At 40.3% G+C, this 15,088-nt stretch overlaps 1 pseudogene; it reads right to left on the reverse strand.

Moving 5' to 3' along the window:
- Window positions 1-239: 239 nt before the first annotated feature.
- The window catches only part of LOC122147832, a 45,816-nt pseudogene continuing 30,967 nt past the window's right edge, over window positions 240-15,088 (reverse strand).

Consider the following 15,088-nt stretch of genomic DNA (forward strand, 5'->3'; position numbering starts at 1 on the left):
AGGATTGCGGAATTTGTAATGGTAAATTATAACATGTTTGGTAACACTCTTAAAGGTTTTATCTTTTGAATTTTATAATATAAATTGTAATATTTTGCATTTTATATATAAATAATATTTAAATCGAAACAAACGAGGTAGATAAGTAGTTAGTATTCATGATGCCCATGCCCACCCCTAATAGACAGTGTACGTAGAAGCAAAACTGTGTGTTGGATCGCATTCTCCCTGTTAGGCCTCTATCGGCGCTGATAGCCTGTCTGAGCAGCTGGGTTGTGTTTTGTGTTTGTGCCCGCTTTAAGAGGCCTCCCGCTGCCCCGGGCTGTGCTAACGTTACTGTCTGTGGACACTGGGCTGCCTGGACGGTGTGTCCCACAGGGAGGTTTTAGTATGTTCCGTGCTGCTGGCAAATTAAAGAGAGGGTTTGCTTAGTTCAGCTCTCATTAAAGGCCACAGATTTAAATACAAATTTAATTCAAGCCACTGTAGGATAAATAGCGTTACAATTACTGGCTCTCCATTTTAAACCATTATAATTTAATTTCATGCAAGCAAATAAATTAGGAACTTTTGGTGAGACACTTCCATATCTTCCCCTATTTCCAAGTGAAACAGAATATTCAGTGGAAAATAATGTAGGCTGGTATTGAGTTTGTTCATTAAAATGGATTCAGGAGTAGATTTTATATTGTTAGGCCTGTTTTAATTACACACATTAACATCAGGAACATTTTTTAAGAAATCATATACACATTCCATTACCTCCAGACACTGGAAGCTGATGGTGGCCTTTCCCAGGATGCTTTGCCACTCGTAAACCAGCATATTTCGGCTGCAGCTGCTACAGCCTGGGCGAAACTTCAGCATCGGTAAAGAAAGATCCGGCCGATGAGCTGACGGGGCGCTGGAGCGACCCGGGATGAGGCGTTGTCCTCCTCCTGAAGCGAGGAGCCCCAGCCGTTGATCATAGACCCGGTGACAGAGCTCTCCAGGTCACACAGGTGCTGGAGGCCGGGGTCTGTTCCAGGCCCCAAGAGGGAGAGCCCTCTGCTGGGGCAAGTGCTGCTGGTGAGGGTGGGTGTGGAGCTGGTGGACTCGAGCCACCTCCGCATCTGTCTCGTCACCCTCTTCCTCGTCCCCCCCTCCTCTTCCACCAGGCCGTCCGTGTCCAGTCCCAGGGGGCTGGATATGTAGCCAAGCACGTGTGTGGAGGGGAGAGGGGGGCGTGGTGGAGGGCAGTGGAGCTCACCAAGAGTCGCCTAATGGAGGACGACAGATGTCAAAATGTAACAAACTGAAAATGGTTTTAAAAAAGAAAAGCATTGTGTAGCTGTTGCAGCTGGGCGTACCTGCGCTCGTGTAAGTCAGGGTTATCCTGCAGCATGGGCTGCATCTCCTCCCTGAGGGGACCCGGGGTGAGGGGTCATGCAGTGGACTGGTGACTGTAGGACACAGCAGCAGGTGAGAAGCAGCTCCTCATTATAGGAGGCGTAGGTCCACGCTCCAACTCCACCTCTTCTTCCTCCCCTCTTCTAGCTCGTCAGGTTGCAGATACATACGAGAGAAGGTGTGCAAAGGGCACTGCAGGTCTGTGTCATAACTGAAGAGAGAACCAAAGAACATATTAATCGCTCTGAAAAACTTAAAAATCCCACAGACATTTTTGAACACATCTTGCAATCTTGAGGTTTCTCACTAACGTTTTCTGTGTAATCATTTTAGGATTTACTATATATACTAAAGACTTTTGGTAAAATGCTGTACAAACTGTCTGACAAATGTATTTAATATAATAGTAATTATATTTTGTTATTTTAAAAATTATTGTTTAATTAATTGAAATTTATTTTTGCTGTTTTTTGTGATTTATTAATCAGCTGAATAATATTACTTTATTTTTAAAGGAATATATTGCATTTTTAACATAAAAGTTATGGGTATATACATAATAATAGTATTGATAATTTTATTTTTATATAATTATTTTGTATTATTTTAATTTGGATTATATTATTATTTTGTTGATGTATTAATGTAATGTAATAATATAATTGCATTTTTACTTTATTTTTAAATTAATAGATTTTAATTTAATTTTAAAATTGGTGTGTGTAATGTGTGGGGTGTGTGTGGTGTGTGTGTGTGTGTGTCTCTATGCCAAATTTAGAAAGCAATTCTACTTCATAATATAGCTAATATGTAAATACATACAAATACAAAAAATTTGAATTAGATATTAGGAGTTTAAATTACGCATAACAGGTTTTCTTATTTATTATTTTATTATTATTTTAATTTTTAACATATTAATAGATTTATTTTATGATATAATTATTGTATTAGTGTATATTATCTTATTTTTAAAATAATTTATCTATGTGTGTGTCAATGTATATATTATGGTTGTGTGTGTGTGTGTGTTGTGTTTTATTTGTCCTCTAACATTATATTTATTATTTATATTTTTTATATGTATTTTTATTTTATATATATATTAATTTGTTTTATCAAACAAAAGCAATATATATTCATAAAAAAAAATAACAATATGCTATTATGTAATTAGTCATATTTTTTAATATTGTTTATTACTTAGAATGGTTGCAAAACCGATGGAAATACATAAACTATTAATGTAATTCCTAATAGATGTTCAATTATAAACATATACAGCTTAAGTGAAAACCTGTGTGTGTTGACTCTCTACCTGTCGTCCCATCACAAGGGTGTATTCCTGACACGGTGGTAGGATTAACCGGGAGTAGGAGGCAACAGTTCGGTCCAGTTCATTGTGCTGTGTTTGGCCTGTTTAGTTGTTCATTCCACCTTTTTTTTCTGGCTGGCCATTTGACTTTCCTTAAAGTAAAAAAAAAAAAAAAAAATACCCATTCCCCCCCAGTGTGATACAAACAAGGAGTTATATCAGCTCCTTAGCTCACAATGCCATCTGAACTCATAAATTAATCTGATTGCAAACTAAAATGTTTTTAATAAGCTCTTGTTCATTTCTTTTGTTGGTTTGTTTGCTGAGCTTGATGCATGTGTGAAACAAATGGCACTTCTTTTACACTCAGGAGAAGGCAATATTAATGGACACCCACACCACACCATAATTTATGCTTGTGTAAAACGCTTATGTGCATTATCTCTCTATTTGTAATTAACTGCTGCACTCTCCATCAAAACAAATTCCGCATTTTTCAAAAATTTACACTCTTTATTGCCCCAGAGGCAGAGGCATAATTCAGAGACATTGGAGGCCAATTTGTTTTTCTTTTAAAAAAAAGGGAGGGGTCGTGGCCTAAGGTTGTAGATGCTGACTATCCCAATCGGAGGCGTGCCGGCTAGGAATTGTGGGTGTGGGGGGGTGCATTTCCTTTCTCTCTCCACCTTCAATACCAAAAGATCGGAATTGCTCCCCGGCCCGCGCAAAAATTCAGAGCCAATGTCACAGCTGTGAGGACCTCCGGATGGGTTAAATGCAGAGCACATTCTGAGTAGGGGTCACCAAGACTATGGCTGAATTCCCTCTCTTTAATTACCTGAACTTCAAATACAATATAAAAATAGATCAGATGCATTATGCGGCAGCCTTGCATACTCCACAGAATGGGCCTCATTTATCTTTGTCCCCTTAACAAACACCCGGCTTTTCTGACAACATTATCCCCCTCTTTCTTTGAGTGGATGGATGAACGCCGGAGTAATTAATGACGGTGTGGTGATTGCAAAAAGGTAGGGGGATATCCTCCAAATCAGAAACATCCCCAGCAAATGTGTCAGATCTTAGAAATCTCCAGGGAACATGGTTTTAACTAAAGAAATTAGGACTAAAGAGATTGTTCCTGCCATTTAAGAAATGCGCTCCTGCACCCCAGAAATGGTGAGGAAGAATTGTCTCCTTTTGTTCGGACGTAAATGTTTCTCTTTGTTCCCTGAGGTTCTCACAATGAGTGAGCAATTTGTAAACGTCCTGTTTTGCATATGATTTACTGCCTCTTAGAGTGATGAAAAGGCTCAGAAACAATGGAAATGAAAATGAAATAATGTGGTAAATTGCAGGCTAACCGTCTAGTACTGTAGGTTCTGTCTTTAGGTTTGTGAGACAACCTGGTTTGTAGGGATGGATGGAAGGATGGATGGATGATGTTAGATAGATAGACAGATAGATGAGATAGATAGATAGATAGATAGATAGACAGACAGACAGACAGACAGAATGTCAGATAGATATTAGAATGATATGATGGATGGATGGATGGATGGATGGATGGATATCTTACCAGAGGTGCTGCTCCCCCTGTCGGAGCTGCTGTAGGTTCCTGCTGTGAGGCCGTCCTGGGTCTGGTTATAGGGGGATGGTGCCTGAGATGGGCCCGCCTCACCTCGATAGTGGTCTAAGGGGTTGCAGACAAGAGTTTTTGAGTTTTAGTTTTTATTATACATACTGGTGAGGCATTATGAACCAGTCCTTCACATAACCAGAGTAAATGGAAAAAAAGTTATTTTTTGAACTAGACGAATGAATGTTCTTAAAAAGCATACGCTTTAGAACACTTCAGAGTGGAACATCAGACAGCTGAGTGGGAAAAGGTTACAAAAGGTTTTCAGTCATACGCTGTTATGACTTGTTGGTGACTGGTTTCAATTGTCTACAAAGTGTGAAATATCACACCCACACGCAGTTAGATTCATGCAAGTCGAGTCAAAAAGCAAACACAATGACCTTTTTTAGTAGCACAATATGAAGCAGCAGATAATGGATAGCTTTGAGCTTGAGTTACATTTCCCCTTATTTGTTACAGTAATATAAGATCTCTGGCTTCACACTGTTCTGAAACAACCGACGCTTTACAGCCTCCTCTTTACCTTCATCCCTATCCAAACAGTAAAACAACAGCTATAAATATGGATTAAGTTTACTAGCAGAGTGTAGAGTTGAATTACACATAAACACAATATGAGCAACCGTGACGGGAGGCTATTAAGATTCAAAATCATGTTATGCTTTTATTATGGTCTGAATATGAGGAGACAATAGAGCAACAAGACAAGAAGAGCAGCAATTTGATGATGCAGCTTTGTGGTAAACTGAGAAAAACACTACATTAGTTTCTCTGAAGAGCTTGATCTACTGTTTAAAATGAAATTCACATAAATCTGCTTTAACTTTCCTGGGGACCATGCATAAATAAATCTACAAAACTCACCCCTTATTCAGCTTGTTCTGTTCCATGGCACGTTATACTGCAGTGGCGTGTTGATGTCGGCCTGTTTTTGAGGAGTGTTCCCTGGCTGCTCTTCCAGCTCTGCTTCTCGTTAAGGTCGGCACTTCCTCCACTGCTGCTGTTTTCGCGTTGTTGTTGGCCAGGCTGGACTGGATGAGCTGGGTGGTGGCGTTGGGGCGTAGAAGCTGACCGCCGGGCCCCACGAAGCGGCCCATCCTTCAGGTTGGGGCTGTTGAAGGTCTTCATCTCGTTGATCTTGTTGGAGAGGTCACGTCGCTGTAGAGGCCCGGTGTCGGGAGCCAGCAGGTTGCTGGCCTTGTTGTCCATCTGGTTGCTGTAGTTGGCAATGCAGTCAGCTGGATGATAGAAGAGGAGTAAAACATTCTGATAGTCAAAAGATCTGTGTTTAGGATCTACGGATAAACCTGAATTCTGATATATTATAGGTTTTCATGTACTGATCAGATTGAAGTGCTTTTAAAATAAGAGAACATTTACATAAACTCATGAAGAGAACACACAAGGTTGGTTTAAGTATATGCTAATTAGCTTTATACCAATGAGAATGATGTTTTCAGACAGAAAGGTAGATAATGTGGAATCCTGCCACTCTGCTACGATCCTCCTCCTCCTCTACAGCCTCTCCCTCGTCCACGACACAAGCCAAGCATGTCACTTTGAGTTTCCAGAGCAGCCGTGAGACAGGCATCCCGTCATCAAGCGGTGTCCAACACGGCCCGAATCAAAAGCCTCCTTAATCGAGACCGCTGTAAAAGACCATCCCTGACAAGATCCAATTTTCCTGCGCTCATAACACAATATCAAATCCTCCCCGGGATCCTGAGCGGAAGCTTGGCGCAGTAAATACCGCGGTCTGCTATTGGACGGGATTTCTAGCCTGTCTCGTGGTTCCGCATAAGCTCAGGAACAGGCTCTGTCTGCACTTCAAAGGTTGAGGTATCAATGATAAAAGATCCTATGGAATAGACAAACTAAGGTCGGTCTTTCCAGAGGGCAGCCGTGTGGGTATCTGACCAGTTAAATATCGCTGGAGATTTATTTTAGGTCGTTTGGCAACACCCAGGCAAGCGGGTGTCAAGCTTTTAAAACGTATGCTGTGAGAAATCACTCAACATTTGTTCCCTTCATTCCTGACTTTGATGAAGGTGACAGGGATAAAATCTAGTGTTAGCTGAAAACACAACTCCCAATAACGTGGATAATCAAAGGCCCAGTACAAATAGCTTTTTGGGTGTACAAAGACCATCTAAACCGTTTCATCTATGACGATAACACAAAGCCTAATCCTCAGGTCTACCCATGAATATGGTAGCTAATTTCTTAAAATTCAATAGAAAGACATTTTCCTAAAAGGATTGGGACCTGCATTTTAAGGGTTCCGTTATGAATGAAATACTCTTAGCCAATGGCTTAGCTGCAGCAGCTGATATCTGAGAACATGAAAAAGCTCTTGTAGTGACATTTAAATATCATTAAATGAACCAACAGCGTGACAACCGCTGTCCAAACTAAGATTTGCTTTATTAAATCTATCGGGTGACTGTGTATATTAACACCACTTTGGTCCGCCTTTCAGTGTTGTGTGATGGTGTGTGTCGTTTGGACTCGTGAGTCAACCGATTGGTGTCCTTTTTGGTTTGTGACGTAACTTGGCTGACTCCTGAAATGAAGCCACCGGGAGGTGCTCCATCACTCCTTCTCTAATTCCTCCGCCCCCTCTCGTTTTTCGCTCTCCTTCAGGTCTATTTTGGAGACCTCTGTAAGCGGCTCCCGTTTTCACCGCTCTGCAATAAGCAAGCACATTGAGAGAAACTGCATTAAAAGGTCTCTAAACGGCGTATGGAAATGAAGACGCGGTGATCTGGATTTGCTGGACGACTACGGCCGGGGGGGCCTTTTCAATATCGGCCATATTGGCTTGTTATTTTCCCTAAAACATCCAATTCCAACAAATCACAAACGCTTGAGTTGTTGTGATCCAAAGGAAGGACACACATACTTGCGCTGCCGTTCCATTCAACCTTAGAAAGCTTTACACTAGAACGCTACTACTAGCCACGTTGGCAATCAACAGCCCACAATTCAAAAAGAGTAACCAAAATCGTTGTTGCCCAAACCACTGGTGGTGTATAAGGTTCTGGTTGTAAACACTTTAAAAACAAAATTAAAAGTCAACGAGTCAAAGTTACCATAATAAAACCATTTACGTCATTTAAATAGCAAATCTTCCAGCAGTTAGTTTTTCCTGCAATTTGGCGCTTTGAATAAAAGCACTTGCTAAATGAGGTACATGCAAAAATTTGAAATCATCTCTACTTAACAAATCAAACTTTGTATTTTGTTTCATTTTACACACATCCTCTTACCATGCATTTTTTAAACTGAGATGCTACATGTTGGAAGTCCGTGAGATCAGATAACAAGGGCTTTCTAACTTGTGACTTTGAATAGAGCGTGGCATTATGCCTTTGTATGCTACTACAACACACACTCGCTCACACACTCACCTGGGCGGCTGTAGGTGGCCAGGTTGCTGTCACTGTTTCCGTTGCTTCCTGCCGTTGCAGCAGTTGATGGGGCAGTCATTGTGATTGGAGCAGCTGTTCGGCCACGTGTCCGCCGAGCCAGGGCTGGGTAGCTGGTTCACCTATATTCAACAAACCTGGCCTGGAAAACACAGACACAGTGTGTGATTTATTACTAACTTGGAAATGGTAAATGCACATGTATGATCATGATCAGATGTGCTCAGAACTGTTTCTGTTTTATCTTAGAACTGTTATTGTCATAAATAAGGACAGCTAATCATTTGGGTCTGACACAGCACCATCAGAACAACCATTGGTGTGAGTTTTGGGGCGGGTTCACAGTTTGTCTGACCAATGGCAGGCAGCAGTGAAGATTATTCCTTTTGGTTGCGCGAAAATGACAACACTTCAGCTTTACACAGGAAGCCCATCCCATCTTCTTCTATCCCCGTGGCCATCACTCTCATGGCATTAGGCTGCTATCTGGGCTAAATGGTTGCCCTCTGCTATGACCTTCTGCTTCATTGCCGTATGACACTGTTTACCCTTAGGCCTTCGGGACCGCTAAGATCCTTTGTGTGGCTACACCCCAGCTGCGCTGGAGGAACATTGCTGCTCCAGCCTGGGAAAAAAAACACGAACGAACCGAGTCATCGCTAAAGGAAGAGCTCGGAGCTCTCAGCGCATGCCAGGGTGTCACAATCAATCATGTGACATCTCAAGACGCTTGGAGAAGACTCTGGATAACCGCATATATGAATTCCATTAGTGTGCCCTTAGTAAAACCTGTTTTCCTATCAAATATGGCAGTTTAAAGTTATTTCTTTTAAAACTAGATTTATGTTTAGGTAGTTAGCATTTCATGATAAAACAAGGGTCCACATTAAAATGATTCTGAGGAACTAAAGGATTATTCAGGGACGCTTATCAAAGACCACACAAAGAACATCAAAGAAAGAGTTTTGTGCAATGAATCTGTCAAACGTGATGCGTTCAAAGTAAACGTGCTTCTCTCCTCTTCTCTTAATTCATTCCGCTATCCCCCTGCAGCAATGGTTATGTCTCTACTCTCTTTTATTTTTATATCATAACAGACATCTTTAGCTTCAAAAGGCCTTAAAACCTTTCCTTTAGGCAAGGGCATAGACTGGTTTGATTAAAAGCTGGACCCCAAAAGACACCATAAAGGGAAAGACACACACAAGTATCGTCTGCAACTACTTCAAACAAGGAGTAAGATGAACACTTGCACCACATGATCCAGTTTCAAACAGTTTGAAATGAAATTGGTTGGAAATTACTGTGCAGTTGCAGGCGAGAAGCAATGGAGGGTTTTTGTCTCATCTGTGTGATCTGCAGGAGCGCTCGTCTCAATGTGAACACCCCTCCCAGACAGTGGTTCTTTGCAAAGACAAAACTGCCCGCCCAGTGTCAATAACATGCAATTACAATACAGTACACAACCCTGCACATGGACATTGTCGTCTTGTTGATCGATTCTTATTACAGCGGCTTTTAAGGCCTTCATACTCACAAAAAGTGTATGTTTTTTGTTTTAAACATCTCAACCTTCCAGCACTGCGGGACACGGCTTTCATCCTCCTCTCTGGGTATCAGGCCCTGTGTAGTAAAAGATAACTGACACTAATGAGTGAAACAAAAAAAAAAAAAATAAAAAAAATTTTAATATCTTTCTCGCTGTTAGTGGCACAAGAACATTTGTCTTAAAAAAAAAATTCCCTCCTATATTTCCCATAGAAGAAAAACACATCCTACAGTTCGGAAAAACATGTAGGTGACGTAACTATCGTGCAAGATTTTTTTATTCAGGGTGAATTATTTCTTTAACATGCTAATCTGAATGCAAAGATTTTGTTGTGTTGGACATAAAGCGTGTTGGTTGCTTTTGAAGCTACTCAAACAGGACAAGAAACCGTCTTCTTCTCAAATCCTTCCCTCACCGCCCCCTCTCATCCATCCCATGACTCAGTGATTCAACACAGATACACGAAAGATTGCATGAGATTGAGAAATAATGAAAGGTCTAAGTGTCTTTTGTTTAGTTTGTTTCCTCGTGGGATGTCAAAGTCATGTCCAGTTCAATCCTCACGCTAGCTGGCTGCTCTCTTCGGTCCTAATTGGCGCCAACATGACTGCTGATGTCACAGCTTACAGCCAATCCTGTCCGAAGTGTTAGGGGGGGCGCCGTGCCCTTTGGATCAGCCGCTATTCCAGTTCCTCACAGCCCTCGTTTAGTCACCAGCACTCTTCTCTTTAAGCTTTATCCCTCAGACTCTGTCTTTTATTTTATTACTTCTTTTTAATGCTGACCAGGCCAATAGCGACTGAAAGTTTCTACTTGATTTAGACTGTAAACTCAGACCCGGGGTTCCTTTCTTTGTGGGTGATATTGTATTTTTTAAAGAGAGCCAAAAAGAGACAACAAAACACTCAATCTGTGTCATATTGTGTTCTGGAGTTCTGCTGTGATAGAACGCAACGTGACTTGAATGGAGGACTGCGAGGACACTTCATGTTACAATCGGTGAGAAAACGAGATATACTGCCGTGCAACTTTCCCAATACTCAACGGGCGCAATAAATACCTCGTTCACACATCTAGGATTATTGTGAATCTGGTCATAGTTGCTTCGTGAGGAGTTTGCATATAACCTATGGGGGTTGAAGGTGAACGTGAGGGACAATGCAGACACGCAGAAACAAAGTGAAAGAACAAGAGCACATTCATTAGTAATCAAATTCAAGAATTATTAGTCAAAAAATTAATTACCATAGCGTAATGTGGCAGTACACTTCAATATTTAGTCCGTTCATGGGAAAAACGTTTTCAAAAAAGGCACTTGTGGATTATTATGGTTACAGTTCTCTGATGTAACGAGTGTGTTACCCCATTTCACTTCTGAACAACTGAAACCTCATGCATAAAATGACAACAGTTCATTGTCATTTCCTCCTGGTCCCGATCCTGCACTCAGCAGGGTTTCTAACAGTTGTGGACGTTTGGTGTTGCCTGTGTTAATTATATATTTATCAGAGACAAACGAACAATCTTGTATAATCCTGGCGAGTTTTCTGCAGATATGGTCACAGCACGCTAGATTACTTTGTAGACTATCAGGGGCGGTAGTTTGTTTTGGCGATTTGTGGTGGCGTACATTGTATCATTTGTTTAGGGTGTTGTCCGGGACTCGCGGTTGTCTATTCGCTCCACGGAAAAAAGACAACAAAAATCGACAATGTTCCCACTATATTGCTGGTCCCTAGATTATGTATGCTTAATCTGTTAAACATGTCGCTGAAAAGGTAACTGGTCCCGCGACTTTTTATCTATTTAAGGTTAGCAATACACGTGGGTGAACACTCTACTGATACTCTAAGCCACAAAATCCCCACCTAATTGCCGGATCCATATTAAAATACTTTAAAAAACATTAAACTAGAATCATAATATTTAATAGTACTCCATATCTTGCTACATGTAGTCGAAAAATTATAATACTCCGTATTAATGATAATTTATATTAATAGCGATTCATGATAAAACAATAAGAATAAGAGCTGCTTTATAAATGAAGATAGTACTTACGTGAATAAACCATTTAGAATTACATATAATAAAAAATATAAGCTGTATTAATTAAAGATGTTTTTAATAATTGCACTAATGATTTCAATTAATTAAATAGAATAAACATATTAACATTGGATATAATTCAAATATACCTATAAACCCAAACGTGACATGTGAATCGCAAGCAGTCATGCCAGGCCCGAACCAGTGGTACTTTATTAACTTTGAACTTAAATCTATTGATAACACACTGCACTAGGGTCCGATGTGAAATCGACGTTTGCCGCTTTCATGTTGAACTCAAGAGCTCGCAAATAAGCAGAATGAACACCGGCTGAGCAGTCAGGTGCTCTGATGGATCATTCGGGTACTTAAGAATTCATGGCATAGTAAACCGCTCATCAGAAACATCAAAGTATCTGTGGCAGGGAGACTGTTTGCGCGTGATGCGGGCCATGATTGTTTTTTTTGGGCAGCCCGTTACACCGATCCAATCCGACTTCAACACCTGCTTTCCTTCACCTTCTCGGATCTAATGCGTTATTACGCGGAACCAACCTTTAAAATTGGCCGCTGCTGCCGTTCTGTTTCAAATTTTCACATTTAAGATAGTATCGGCTCTCGTGCTCGTCTGCTTCTTTGTGCAGTGCTTTGAGGAAAGATGAGTCTAATAGATTTGGGCCGTTTTTGTGATGGTTTTCCTCATGTATGGGCATGAAAGGTTTTTTGTAATGGCAGAATTGGAATGATGCGTGTCAAGGCCAATTTCAGCATGGGGAAAGAATCTATTTGATTGACAATAAGATAAAGTGCTCTAAGAAATCTCAGGAGTACTGCGTATGAGCCAGTGTATTTTAATTAATTGTAACACAGATTGACGACGCATTACTACCTGCGAAATGCACAGATATCACACCCACTGTCAAGAATCATCCAATTCTCTCCCCCAATCAAACCCATCCGTTCCAGCACCGTAAACATGATTACCACTAATCAATGTTTAAGTTACTATATTAGCACACCTCTGCTCAAACCAGTTCACGCTTTAGCAGCTCACAGCTTACTGGTTCAAATATGGCAACCTTTGTGCTTTCGTGGGATGGCTTTTCACCTGTAAGTACAGGAATCAGAAATGTCTTTAGTATCTCAACAGTTAACACTAAAAACAATGCAAAGGACCTTCATTGTGCCAAAAGTCATTTTTTGCAAACACTCACTGGCGGGCTAAAGAAGGCACTAATTTTCAACAGACCTTCTAGACTAGATTGTTATACCATAATGCTAAGTTATAAAGGGCTCATAAAAGATATTTGGTACATTTCTAATTTTTGTATCTGTAACTAGTAAGAAAATACATGAAATAAATACAATTTATATATAGGAGTAAGTAGTCTAATTCATATAGTATATATAGATATACAGCTAATATATATATTGAGTCATTTAGTTTAATGCGTTGAAGTATAAAATATAACATCTAAAATATGTTTTTTATATATATCTAAAGCGATATATAATTATAATTACTATATATATATATATATATATATGCTTTAAAACATTGCAATCTTACAAATAATTATTAGTATTTTTTAGATAATTTACGCATAATAACCGCTAACTTCAAGACAGCTATAAATTCATAAACGTACTTCTGATTTAAACCTGTGCCCTGCCAACAGTTAATTTCGCTTTGTTGCTAACGTGAGCACATACCCTAAAGACAAACTGTGGCAACATTAATTTTGTTTGTAATGTCAACCTTAAACTAAAGCTAGAAAGACTAGAACTAACTAGCAAGAGACGACTAGTACTGGGTAAGCTTTTAGGTTCTTGCAGGTCTCATAACAAAATCGACCCATATCTGCGCCTGTCAAGGCATAATGATGACCTCCTTGCAAAGATTTGTATATATAAATATACTTAAGTTTTACTAGCAAATGCGATATTCTCTAGATACTATACTTAATATATTTGCACTCCCAACCTTAAAACACGAATGGTGCGTGCTTTAAACAGCTGGACACATTCTATGTTGCGGTTGTGTTATGTGAGACACGATGTTTTTGGTCGAGGTGCATCCTGCTAACTGGACCACGCTTCAGAGATTGCACTCTCACCCCTGAAAAAAATGGACATATTATCGCATTTTCGGGCGTTTTTGATGCTCTTGTGGTCGCCACACCATTAACTTGACTTGACATGCGGCCCACTGGACCTTGGGAGTCTATGAATGCTAACGCTAATGAACTGGCTTGGGCACTCTTTTCCTTTTTAGCATCCCTAGGCCCAATAACCATTCCCATTACGGACTTGCAGGTCCCATGAGAAGGCCCATCGAAAAAACTTCATTGTTCCGTTCGTCGCCATCTCAGTCATCTCGTTCAATGAAAGCGAAAACAGAAAGAAAAGCAAACATACGACTGCTCTGAATTCAGACTGTCAAGGAAGCCACCATGATTCATCAGGGTCAGAGCGCCGAAAACGTCTTTTTTAACATTAGAGCAACACCAGGAAAAAAAAAGCAGTGAAGTTGAGCCGTGCCTTATCTAATTCTTAGGAAAATGGAAAGGCTCACGTCACACAAAAACCGTAAAGTATTCTCATACAAGCTTTAATAAAATAGCCTGATGTTGTGATTACACCTGAGAGTACAAGCGCACACCCAAACAGCTGCACAGCTCCAGGCCAAACACTACACCAGACATCGACACTACCAAGCGAAAGAAAGAGATAGGCTGATAATGAAACGATTAAACATCCGCCTCTGACTAAAACACAAACTCAAAGTATTAACAGATCAGTTGGACATTGTTTTGGTTTTAGATGAGACCACAGGCCAAGCCTCCTTACTGACAGCTCAGGGATTCAGAATCTATTTAGGTTGGTGTTACTAACCTCCTACGGAATGGCTTTTGTATATTTGATGTGGTTTGGTATAATCGAATTATATAGTGACTCCCTGTTAAATCCGTAGTACGAGCACCCGTGTCTATAAAAGAAATTCAAGTTAAAACGGGCTGCACATTGTACCTTTTGCGGAATGCAGTGACTTAGCTGGGACAGCTGCTGAAGGGGGGGGGGGGGGGGGGTGGGGGGGGCCCGTTCGGGCATCTTCTGACTGTGGCGGTAAAGTCCAGATGCTTAAGACCAGAGGTGCATCGATCTCCAGCAGGCCCGCGCCGATGCCCGCCTATGATGCCGGCTGACGCACCACACGTCTGTAATCTGCTGTGACAACGTATCGTCATCCTGTCCGGGGGGCGTCGGCGCAGAACACGGCCCGCACGAGTCTGAGATACAGATGATTAGAAAACAGAGATACAATGAGAAGGTGGGTCCATAACTTTCACTCAAATATTTAATATAAACCATGGCACTGATGTCAATAATTAGAGAAATATTTTTGACAGTGAAATGACACGTGTGGCAAGCGTTCAATTTTTCAGAAGAAAATCATTTGTAACGATAATCCAGTTGAAAAATAAAAGGTGTCGTGTTGACCAATTAACAATCATAAATACAATATTAAAACCAATTAATATAATCGACACTTAAAAGATCCATTGGATTTTAATAATAAAAAAGAGATTATATATGAATAAAGGGTATAAATAAAAATCAATATATAAACAATATATATGGCAAAAGCCAATTTTTTTGTTTTTTTTTGCATTTTTTTAACCCAAATATTCCTTTCCATTTGTAAACAGTATTAT

The sequence above is a fragment of the Cyprinus carpio genome, chromosome A15, assembly GCF_018340385.1.
Source record: "Cyprinus carpio isolate SPL01 chromosome A15, ASM1834038v1, whole genome shotgun sequence".
In the NCBI taxonomy this organism is placed as follows: Eukaryota; Metazoa; Chordata; class Actinopteri; order Cypriniformes; family Cyprinidae; genus Cyprinus; species Cyprinus carpio.